This window comes from Protobothrops mucrosquamatus, unplaced genomic scaffold, assembly GCF_001527695.2.
Source record: "Protobothrops mucrosquamatus isolate PMUCROS unplaced genomic scaffold, P.Mucros_1.0 scaffold503, whole genome shotgun sequence".
Lineage (NCBI taxonomy): Eukaryota > Metazoa > Chordata > Lepidosauria > Squamata > Viperidae > Protobothrops > Protobothrops mucrosquamatus.
Window position 1 is genome coordinate 43,944 of NW_015386819.1, and position 12,055 is coordinate 55,998.

Here is a 12,055-nt window from a genome sequence, read left to right on the forward strand (position 1 = left end):
GGGAAAGTCCTCGACTTACGACCGGTTGGGTAGTCCTCGACTTACGACCGGTTTAGTCCTTGACTTATGACCGGTTTATTCCTCGACTTACGACCGGTTGGGGTCGCGGCATTAAAAAGGTTGAGAACCACTGTCCTGGGTAAATTCGGCTGAGAGAGAAGGATTGTTCCCCCAAGATTACCCAGCGAGTTAAGGGTAGACTCGCAGAAATGCATAAAGACAACTGGATCGGGGAGGCAACGGAGCCTCCTGAGTGCCACGTCCTCCTGCCTATCACTGGCACCCCAAGAAAGCTGCCTGGCTTTAGGGAGCCACCGGTCGTTTTATAGTGTATGAAAAAAAGGGGGGGAGGAAAAGACCTCCGACAAAACGAGGACGCGGAGGACGTCGAAAGTAATCATTTCCCAACGTGGAACGGAGCCTACACCAGGGAGGCACCGAGGCAATGCGACCGCCAAGAAACCTTGCCCTGCAATGCCCACCCGCCACCCCGGCTTCCCGGCTCCCTCCCAGCGAGCCCCTCGCCCTACCTGACTCCGGGGTCTCTACTTCCCCCCCCCTTGACGAAGCCGGACGGTTACCAGGGCTCCCTTAAAGGCGTCGCCGCGTCACCAAGGCGCCCCAGAATATTTACAGCAGGTTCCAAGGTAACGCGGGCGAAGAAGAAAGCAAAGGGGCGGGGATAAGAGGGAAGAGGTGGGGAGGAGGTTCTCTAAGTCTGCCCTATTGGCTGCCCGCTTTGTCGAAAAAAAACCTCACCGGAAAAGCCAATCGCCGCGTCTGATTAGTCCGGAAAGGGCGGGAAAGAGAGGAAGAGCGGCCTTCTTCTCATTGGGGGAGAGGCTATGCAGGAAAGCTGCCTTATTGGTTGGCGCACCGGAAGATTCCTAGAGAAAAGGAAGGCCTCTGGGCTCGGTGATGCAGGCGAGTGTTTTCTTCCAGCCGCGAGGGACAAGTTGGCAGTCTGCCGGAGAAGCTGGTGTGGCGTTGCGTTCGCGCTGCACTTACCTCGTAGGGTAGCGATTGAAACTACGTAACACTGAAGCGTGACTGGCCTCGCTTTCTTCCTAAGCCAGGGGTAGGCAACCTTGGCTCTTTTATGACTCGTGGACTTCAACTCCCAGAATTCCTGAGCCAGCATGGCTGGCTCAGGAATTCTGGGAGTTGAAGTCCACGAGTCATAAAAGAGCCAAGGTTGCCTACCCCTGTCCTAAGCTCTTCAAACGTGCTTTTCCTAAGCAAACTTAGAAAATAAGGGATATTTGATCAGTATTTATCTGTGGAGATAAATTTCAACACTCTTTTCTTGTACTCAGAGGAATGACACCAAAGAGCCGTGCATTTTAATCGCCGTGAGAGCTCGATTTAATAGGCATCCAGTGAAAATGAATTTGGCGTGCAAATAGCTGGGTTTTCAGGGCCAGTCATGTACAAATAACAAAAGTCATTTGTGCAAATGACACGAATCAGTGCAGTGCTGTTTCTTTGCCTTTAACGGATATCTGTGAATAATGGAAAGCCTCTTTCCAGTGAGTACATTAGAAATGAGTACAGTGTGAATATCAACCGGCATGTTCATTTAACACGGCTTCAAAATTGCTACTTTTTTTGTTGTTTTTGCTTTATATCAATTCACTCAGTAGTTCAAATACTGTACACTCCAAGCTGCTTTTTATTATGAATGAAACCCCTATCCTTATTTTATCTGAATATATTTTATTATGTTTTCACCTGAAGTGGCTCACAGCAGTGTTTTTAATGTGGAATGCAGAGTTGAAACAAATCTTTGAATTTCAGCCCAAACTGTATAGGTTCTTTATTTTAAAAATACAGATAGTCCTTGACTTATAACAGTTCACTTAGTGACCATTAGATGTTACAACAACACTGAAAAAAGTGACTTATGACCATTTTTCAGAATTATGATCGTTGCAGCATCCCCGTGGTTATGTGGTTTACATTCAGATGCTTGACCACTGACACTTATGACAGTTGCAGTGTCACATGGTCATGTGACCATCTTTTGCCACCTGACAAGCAACATCAATGGGGAAACCAGATTCACTTAACATGGTTATTAGTTTAACAACTGCAGTGATTCACTTAACAAGTGTAGCAAGAAAACTCGTAAAATGGACCAAAACTCATTGAACAAATTTCTCACTTAGCAACACAATTTTGGACTCAGTTGTGGTCGTACATCGAGGACTACCTGTATAAAGATGTGCAAGACCAAAAAATGTGTCTACACATTGTATAAATAAACCTAGAAAAACATTGACAATTTTGCCACTGCTATCATTTCTTAAACTTGATTATGAAACAGGTTGGACCAATAATCTAATTTTATAAAATAGCGAAAAGTCAAAATTTAAATTTAAAAATATTTCCAACTTGTAGAAAGAAAATAAAAATAGATTGTGCTTCATTTCCTGGGAGGCATTCAGCAATTTAATCCATTCTGATTTGACTAAATTCTTTATATTTTCCACATCCGTTCCATTTCTTCCTCTTTCTTCTGTGTTTTTTATTTGTTTACTTAATTCTGAGTCTATTGTCTGATTTGCTCATCCTCAAGTTGGGTTAAAAGTCAAATTATACATCATAATTTTATCTACAACTTAAAGCACATGAAATATACAAAGCTAATTCTTATTTCCTTCAGAATAATTCCCACTAATTTAATTTAAAGAGCTTACTAATATCAACTTCTATCTAATTAGTTAGTACAACTTCAGTTCTGTTTTTATTGATGGAATGTTTTTATTTGAATAACAAATTGATACATTTCATATGTCATTGCTGAATGGATCATTATTCTGAATTGTGGAGCATATAGGGTAATTCACAGCTTTGAGTTATTAATAAAGATAATAAAGCCAGGGTATGTAATTATTTTCTAAATGCATTTATGTATGTATGTATGTATGTATGTATGTATGTATGTATTATTTATTCATACATACATACATACATACATACATACATACATAAATGCATTTAGAAAATAATTATGTATGTTGGCTGAAAGGCATAGAAAATTGGTCACAGAATATTCTGACTCATACATATGTGCTTATTATATTATTCCTTATGCAAAACGGAGGAAATGTGTAAGGAATAATAAACCAAATAAATTAAGGCATACATTAAAAAAAATGAAAGGACATATAATTTATCTAGTTTAAACCAACATCATCAACCATATCTCTCTATATGTACTTTTATTCTTGCAAGCTATCTTTGCTTCTGTCATGCCCATGCAAACCTTTATACTTGCTGTTCTTTAAACTTCTATTCTCTTTTTTTTTAAAGTCTTCTCAACACTGTCCTAAAATAACAAACTCTATTTTCCCCTGCCTCTCACATTTAACCTTCTTTCATATATTTGTTATTTTATTTTATTTTATTCTCATTCTCCCCGAAATTCCTTCAATGTACATGCAATGTACATATTCTAGCTTATTAACAATAATTAGGGGCAAGATCTCTGTCACTAAGTGATGCAGTTGTAAGGCACGATGTCACATGATCATATCAATGTATGACAGCAGTTCTGGGAGTTCTAGGTGCCGTCATTAGGGGAATCCAACCCTGTTTCATGTCACACAGTCAGATGATCACCATTTATAACCTGCTGATCTCCCCACTGACTGCTTGTCAGAAGCTGGCAGCAAAGATTGCAAATGATGTTAACATGATCACAGGATGTTGCAACATCACAAATGCAAGCTGGTTGCCAAGTGCCTAAATTGCAATCACAGCCGCAACTTAAGTCCCCTGGTTGAATGCCTTCAAACAGTTGCTGAACAAGAGGACGTTAAGCGAGGACAACCTGTACTACCGATTACTCTTTTTTGTGTTCAGCCCATGTTCATTTACCCTCCTTTTTTGAACCTATTATATCACATATGTTTTTAAGTACTTCATTCCCACTGCATTCTATTTTCATGTTTCTTTTGATATATCTAATTTTCAGTTCCATATAACAAACTATAAACATATAAGAGCAGCCTTATGCATAGTCATTTTTGTAAAGAATATTCATTCTTTACCACTGGCTAAATACCACCTGCCATTCTTCTACCTACTCTTGCACGTTTTAAAATTTCCTCATCCATCTTCCTATCCTTAGTAAACATTCGCCTACAATACTTGCTCTGTTTTTGTCATGTATAGTTTACAACTGTTCACTTCATTTTCCCTGTCAGATCAAAACTATCTTAATTTTGATACATTAATTTTCATATTGATCCTCTTTGTTCTGATAACACTATTAGAATTCCTGTCATTACTACTACTTTGTGCTTTTTGATCAGTAAATGAGGATTCATCCATTGGTGTACACAGAATCCCATCAATTTTCAATAGAAAATAAGTGTTCCATGATAAGCTCTGCCCCTAACGAAACATTACAACGTATCTAGAAAAAAGGCAGAGCTTGCATAATGATGCTCATTTTGTAAAGTGATCCAGGTTCCTAGCACATATTAATGTATTTGAGTTTTGCATTGTTTCACTGAATTTAATAGTTTATTTCCTCCAAATGTGATTTATAGTCATATAATCAAGGGGGCAGAACATTCTAATGCCTAGATACGGTGGTCCTCAATTTAAAAAGTAGAGTTGGGACTAGAATTTTGGTTCTTAAGCCATGTGGTCATTAAGCGAGTCATCACATAACCAAACCCGATTTTACAACCATTTTACCATGGTTGTTAAGTGAATCGTAGTCATTAAGCTAATAGTACAGTTGTTAAGCAATTCACTTCCACAATTGACTTTGCTTATCTGAAACTGGTTAGAAGATTGCATATGGCAATCATGTGGCTGCAGTTGTAGCCATTGTAAAGGAGAACCAGTTGCCAAGTGTCCAAATTGTGATCAAGTGACTATGGGAATGGTACGACAGTTGTACAAGGTCGTAAGTCACTTTTTTTAAGGCCGTCATAACTTTGAACCATCATAAAATGAACTGTCATAAGTTGAGGACTACCAATAGCTCTGTCTCCTGAATTAATTTTAGTTAAGTTGTGGTTTTCCCTACCTTCTCTTTCAACCCAAGTTGGTTTTTACTATAATAAATACCTTAAAGTAGTAGGTTGCTCCTGTTATACAGAGTACATTTCTTCTCCCATTTCTATCTAAATTTGTCAGTTAAATATCTACATGGGATTGGGAAGTCAATCTTCCAATTTATTTAATGTTATTATGTTCATACCCATTTTTCCTCCAAGAAAATTGGAGCACAGTATCTTACCCAAACGAAGTATTATAGGATTATTTTTTTTAATTGTCACAAAAGTTTTAATTGACTTGAGAACTTCCAAGGAGACTTTTGTATCTTTTGCTAATAAGACTGGACTAACTTGTTTTATCTACTTTCTTGAATCTTTCTATCCTTCTACTTACTGTCAGGATTCACTCACTCTGTTGTTTGCTTGTTTTTGGCTTAGCCGTTGTGGTTCATAAATAGTGTTATATGGTTTAATGTATCTGAACTCATCCAATTGTGACTTATTGGACATGCTGTCACTTAGCATATGGCGTGAACCATCCATCAGGGTCATGATTGCGATTAGTGCTACATTTGCTGCTTTGTGAAAGCTTTTGAATGGATGTGAATATCCCTGCAGTTGTCTATGAATCCTCTGAGTGGAGCTTCAACACTACTTCAGACAATTGTGATAAAATCCAGCTTTCTATAGCAGTAACTACATACTGGTACATACCAGTATCCTGTAGATTACTAGCCCTGTAAACATAGCTCAGGCACATATTGCAGATTCTATTTTAAATGGTTTGAATATTGATTTTAAGGGGAAAAAATAGGGCACTTCCAGTCATCAGCCTTGTCCCAATTTATTTATTTACTTACTTCATTCTATCTAGATGGCCACCATCTCAACAAGTGACTCCTACCTGCTGTTTGCAGCATTTCATTAGTATCTTTGCAGCTGAAATTTCAATAGCCGAAGGAGGAGGAGGAGGAGGAGGAGGAAGATAAAAGAAGGTGAAAGAGGAAATTAGAAAACTGGCATTCTCTATTTGTTTTCTTGATATATTTTCTTGTGCAGCAAGGAACAGAAACATGATGAATTGGGAGGAGGAGCAAAGCCACTCCTCTTGACATTCCCCTATATCAGGTGTGGGTGGGAAGGAAGGGTGAGAGGGCTGGAAGCTTGACATTGAAATATGAGATGGAAGGAGGAAATCCCAGGAGGCAGGTTTCTAATAGGGGACCAGTTGTTCCCATCTACAGCATTTTTTTTTAAATTGCCCTGCTAGAGGATTGAGCTGAAAGTTAATCAGCTCAGCTTCCCATGCCCTCAGAAATCTGATCATGAGGATGCAGGAGGAAATACTGGCCCTGCCTGTTGAAAGGATCCCAGATCAGTATGTTTTGACCTCATAGGAAAATCTTGCAACTTGAATCCCAGCTCTTCAAAAAAAAATAATAGATAACAATTACAGGTAGTTCTCGACTTACGATCACAAGGGAGCCCCAAATTTCCTTGCTAAGAAGGGAAATTGTTAAATGAGTTGTACTTCATTTTGTAACTTTCTTGCCACAGTTATTAAGTGAATCAGTTGTTACATGATTCATGTGGTCGTTAAGCAAATGTGGCTTCCCCACTGACTTTGTTGGAAACCAACTGGGAAGGTGAAAAATGGTCATCATACAGGACAGTGCAACTGTCATAAATATATGCCAGTTCCAAGCGCTTGAATTTTGAACTCATGACCATGGGAATATTGCAACGATTATGTGAAAAACAGTCATATAGTCACTTTTTTCCAAGTGAATGATTGTAAATCAAGGACTACTTGTTTTCTGTTCATTCTTCTGTGTATTACATTTTGAATCTCAAACAAAAGTACACATCTTCATTTCAGGACTCCTGAAAAAAGCTATCAGGCTCTGTGTCTCACAGATTTAATGATTTATCTTTTGTTGTTGTTGTTAGTTGCAAAGTCATGTCCAATCTATTGCGACCCCATGAACAACGTTCCTCCAGGCCTTCCTGTCCTCTACCATCTTCTGGAGTCCATTTAAGCTCACGCCTACTACTTCAGTGACTCCATCCAGCCACCTCATTCTCTGTCGTCCCCTTCTTCTATTGCCCTCAATCTTTCCCAGCATTAGGCTCTTCTCCAGTGAGTCCTTCCTTCTCATTAGGTGGCCAAAGTACTTGAGTTTCATTTTCAGGATCTGGCCTTCTAAAGAGCAGTCAGGGTTGATCTCTTCTAGGACTGACCGGTTTGATCGCCTTGCAGTCCAGGGGACTCGCAGGAGTCTTCTCCAGCACCATAGTTCAAAGCCCTCAATTCTTTAGCTTTAGAAGTGTCCATATACAATAAACCAAGAGTTTATCCAAGTGCAGTAAGAACTCACAGCTTCATGATACCCTTCACGTCACAAGGCTAGGTTTATTAGACATTGCTTTCTTTCAGACAGGAGTGTAAATCCATCAATAAAGAAAGGTGATCTATATACTGCTATCATGATACTGCTAACTGTCATATATAATCATGACTGCTTTCTTCTTGCTTCACTTGTATTGTATTAGACAAACCACATGGAGATTAGGATAAGGCACAGTTGTATATACTCAGCATTGTAAATGTCTAGACTGGATCAGGTTATTTTGGATTTTCTCATACCATTGATGGGCTGCATTTCTGTCTAAAAGATCTCACTAATCCATTTGTCCATCCTTCTGGGGGTCTTGGCTAGAGAATTCTTCCAGGCCTAATCTTAAATACAATTAAGAAAATAATTATAATTGAATATATTTTGAATATATAAATGTAGAATTGACAAATTTCAGATCTAGCACAGTGGCCCCCAACCTTTTTTAGGCACAGGGGACCGGTTTCGTGGAAGACAATTTTTCCACGGACCAGAGGGGATGATTTTGCTTGCTTGCCTGCCACTCACCTCCAGCTATGCGGCCAAGTTCCTAATAGACCACAGAATGGTACCAGTCTGAGTCCTAGGGCAAGGGTAGGCAACCTCGGCTCTTTTATGACTCATGGACTTCAATTCAGCTATGCTGACTCAGGAATTCTGGGAGTTGAAGTCCATGAGTCATAAAAGAGCTGAGGTTGCCTACCCCTGTCCTAGGGGTTAGGGTCCCCTGTTTTAACAGTTGGTTTCTATAAAACTGGAGATTTTTAAAGATTGCTTCTGTGGAAGAATGGCATATTATGGTGGAATTATGTTTTTTTTAAAGGAAAAATAAAAAATGATGGAGGATGTTGTACTTTCATGAGAAAATCTCTACTGAGTTTTCTAATCTATAAATTATATTTTTTAAAAAGAAGGATATTTCCTTGCATTTATGTAGTTACATTCTGCTAGTGACTAGTTGTTTATAATAAGTATCCACGACAGTTTATTTTGCAAACCTAATATCACAGTTAATCATTATATCTAATTGACATTCTGCTGTCTATAACCCGATAGCCGAAAGCTCTGTCTCATTTTACTAGCTTTTACATAAAGTCTTTCAAGCAAAGAATAACTGGAAGGAGTGTGCATGTGTGGATACACTTGTAAATATATACGTATCAGGTTGCTCGAACTAACCAATTTCCTTTCGAGCAGTTTTTTTTAACTGTGTGGTAGAAACAAAGCGGATAGATTATAAATTAGCTCAACAGTAAATAAATAAAAAAAGAAATATTTCTCATTGCTCCCCGCCCCCCACATATATCCAAGTTCCTGTGTTACTTTTCTCCTATTCAGAATCACAACATCTTTTTCTCACATACTGGGATGTGCATTTCTGTTTTTACACTCTGTACAGTTTGCTTCTAAGCAGCATATGATACTGAGCATGTATGAGTTTTTCTATGAAAAGGTGAGGGGGGGAATGTTAGATTCCATCATTCTACTGCTTTCTGGCAATTAAATAACTTTGAAAACACCTACTGGAGGAAATATACAGTTAATATATTATTGTCTGATTTGCCCTTAAGATACTTGGGAGGAGTCCTCTTAATTTTTTATGGAGGTGTCTTAGTTCATCTAATAGAGAGTTGGCAACCCAAACATCCTAATTTTAGGAGCTAGAATTGCCCTAAGAAAGCAGACATGCTAGATGGAAATGACTCACTTGGCTTAACTAGGCCAAGGGGAGGAGGGTAGTCTCTTACAATAATCTTTGTTAGAAAGGAAAAAGGAGGATGAAAACTGACTTTGCTCATAGCAGGAAAACCTGTATCACCCCAAAATTTGGTGGAGAGAGGAATCTCTTAGAGTACTAATACAGAATACCCTTATCTTTCATTCAGATTGTATATGCCGTACGTATAAGGAAGCTTTATGGCATAGAAACATCAAACATTTCTAGTGACTTTATCCAAGAAAACAATTTTGGATGAATATTGAAATCCCTGACATTTTTTAATTCTTGGAATGGGATGGATGCTTATAAAAATAAGTTTAGTTCTGCTCTATAACTGGATGTTTATAGATCTCGTTGGAATCCAGCAAAATGGCCAAGTTTTTTATTTTAGTAAGTACTTTTGTGGTGACTCAGCATTATAGACATGTCCTAAGTTAACATTTGCAAAGTAAACTGCCACCTTAAGAAATATTTAGTGAATAGAGTGGAAGAGAGATTATTTTAAATGTCTACAAAGATGGTAAGTCTAAACTTTAAATATAAAATAATGGAGGAGAACAAGATCTTCTTTTTTACCTCACTTGCCCTGTGGAAGAGCATTTAGATTACCGGAACCATGTTGGACTTTCGCAAAGTGATAAAGATATTCCTGTAGGCATTTGGGCTGTGAAATAAGTAAATACAACTTGGAAACAGATTAGATGAGCTGCCTGTTTTTGATGTGAAAGAAAATGAAGTCTGACAAATAGCATAGTCACAGATAAATAGCACGTTCATAGAATTCAGTTCTTTTTCTCTATTTCTTCAAGTATATGGAAAGAGATAATCGGATTCACTGTCTGATTGCCTTTTACCCTACTTGGACAGGGATGCCAAATTTATGACTGTGAAGCTACATTTATTCAAAGATGCCGTTTGCTGTGAGCCTGTGGGAGCCCCACTAGATTTCTTCCTGTTTATATAACCACTCTTATGGTTTTTACTTGTAAATGGCTCAGAGTCACGTAAATAGTGATTAATAAATAAATGAATACATTTGATTAATAAATAAATGAATAAATCTTTCTGCAGTGGCAGTCCACATTGTACCTGAATGACCTTTCCGCAGATTCTATTGATATTTACAAAATACTTTTCCAAGTGGGTAGTAGAGAGCATCCACTGGGCTCCCATCCCTATCCATTTTGCTAAGGTGGTAGAGGTTTTTTTTTTCCCCCAGCAGTTGTTTCCCCTTGGATTTATTTAGTCTTATAACTGTTATTGCTGCTAGGTGTGCTACATTTATTATTTAAACCTGAAAAACAGTAGTTCTTTAGCCATTGTTCTAGTGCTACTTTTCTGCCCTGCTTTCAATAGGCAAATAATTTAAAAGTATAATCAACTAGTGCGTCTATTAATAATCTATTTTGCATTTCATGTGATGACAGTACTTAAACCATTGTGAAAACAGGTTTCCAGAGAAGGCAAATTAGTGGCTGCGAGATGATACAAACCTCCTATCTGGCAGAAAGAAATTGTGACTGCTTAAGATCTCTTTCGAATGATGGGGCAAATGCTCCGAGCCATTGCTGGTCTCTGTGCAATGTTCTGAATAGGATCCTAGAGTAGAGTACGGGGGTGCAAAAAGTTGATAGTTTCTCATGTTCCCCAGACAGGATTTGAACTTGGACTGAGCAAACTTTTGTTCCTCACCAGTCACATTTAATATGTATAGGGGAAGGGGAAGTCCATGGTGACTATGAGAAAGCACAAATATATTCTAAATGCCGAAGTCAGTTGAAAGAATAATTAATAAAAAGAGATATTGAATAAAATACAAACATTAAACTAGATAAAATATAACTTGTGCTGCATATTTTGAAAAAACACACGTATAAAATTATAAGCCCTAAATTATCAGACAAGTGGAGCTAGAAGATTGGTAGGGCTGGTGTGTTAAAGAGGGTCACCAGCGCAATCAGGATATTTTCATGTTGTGATTCCTTGCCACAAAAACCTGCAGGTACTGAAACTTTATCTGTCAGGTCTTGGGTTTCCAAGGAGCAAAGAAAAACAAAGGTACAAATTTGTAAACCTAAACTAAAATAGCCCCAAAGGAATTGAGAAAATAAATAAAAAGGCAACCACCATCTTTAACTCAAAAGCAAAAGATCAAGAGGAAGGATCTGATAAACGTGAAAGAAAAGAGCCACCAATGCAATTCATGGAAACATTAGTGCATTAACCTGGGATTAGGAGCCAAATACAAATTATAGCCAAAAGGATGGTTGGAATCAAGGGTACATCTGTGTTAAAGATCAAGAATTTCCACTTTCAAAGCGAACTTTCTTGGTTCTTGCACACCCATAAGTAACACCTACTAATCCATCAACTACTAGTCCTACTTTAGCCATGAAAGCAGCTGGGTAACTTTGGGCCAGTCACTCTGTCTCAGCCCAACTCACACCACAGGGTAGTTATGTAGAAAATAGGAGGAGGAATTGTGTATGTCACTATCCTGAATTATTTATAAAAATAATGATGGTGGGGTGCAAATAAATCCTATCTTGCTTTGGGTTCTTCTAGGCAAGGTTTTAAAATAAGGGAAATTGCATCCTTCACACAGTGTTAGGATGTAAGTATGTACAGAAAATGCACAACCGTTCAAAAGCTTTTATCTTTGCATGGTTCCCCCTCCCCCATCCCTTCTTTGCATATCACCTTTCCATAAACATCTGTTAAGGAGGTCAGTGAAATAGCTGAATACTTGTCCATTCTTCATCCCACTGTTCTCCGTTCAGCCGATATATTCTTTATTCCACTGGTTTGTCTTAAAAATTTTTTTTTATTTTTCACCATACACCATACACCAAAACTACATAAACATAAATCTTTTCTTCTAACAGAACAGTGCTTTACATTTTAAATATTCTTTACATCTT

At 38.2% G+C, this 12,055-nt stretch overlaps 1 protein-coding gene across 1 annotated transcript in view; it reads right to left on the reverse strand.

The window, feature by feature from the left end:
• The window catches only part of LCA5 (lebercilin LCA5), a 30,470-nt gene extending 29,821 nt beyond the window's left edge, over positions 1-649 (reverse strand). Inside the window, exon 1 of the mRNA XM_015816807.1 lies at positions 531-649. The gene's annotated coding sequence lies outside the window, so the exon portion shown is untranslated. The remainder of the gene's footprint in view (positions 1-530) is intronic.
• Positions 650-12,055: the final 11,406 nt, after the last annotated feature.